The following is a 574-nucleotide window of genomic DNA, read 5'->3' on the forward strand; positions in this document are numbered from 1 at the left end:
CGGGCAGAGCAAGGATGAGAGCTGGGAGGCCAGGCCGCCTGTGGAGAGCAGGGTCACTGGGGGCAGCGTGATCACTGCGCCCTGAAGGTGTGTTGCTGATGGGCTGTGCCGAGGGACTGGATGGGGACCTGTGAGGACTCAACCACAGTTTAGCATTCGTCAAACCAGGGCAGTTTTGAAAGTGGAAGGTGGCCCTAGTAATAATTAGCTGGGACCACAAGTATGAACCGAGAGTGACACGGGCAAACAGGTGGACACCCTGTGTCGATAACGTGGTGGGAGCGCCGGGGAGGGAGTTCACCCAGCATCGGGGAGTTTGAGAAAGCTTTTCAGACCACTGACACTTGGTCTGGGCCCGGAAGCAGACGCACAGCTACACAACAGCACCCCAGACACAAGGAACGGAGGTCCAGAACTGGTCCCAGGAGTCCATCAGCAGGTAGAAGCGTGGCATGTTGGAGAGGGTTTGTGAGTGTTCAGAGGGAACGGGGAGGCAGGGAGAGGGTAGGAGGCGTGGCTGTGGAGATCTGGAAAAGTGTAAACTTGATCCCATGTGTCCTTTCTCCACCTGGGG

Source organism: Pteropus vampyrus, unplaced genomic scaffold (genome assembly GCF_000151845.1).
Source record: "Pteropus vampyrus isolate Shadow unplaced genomic scaffold, Pvam_2.0 Scaffold346, whole genome shotgun sequence".
NCBI lineage: Eukaryota > Metazoa > Chordata > Mammalia > Chiroptera > Pteropodidae > Pteropus > Pteropus vampyrus.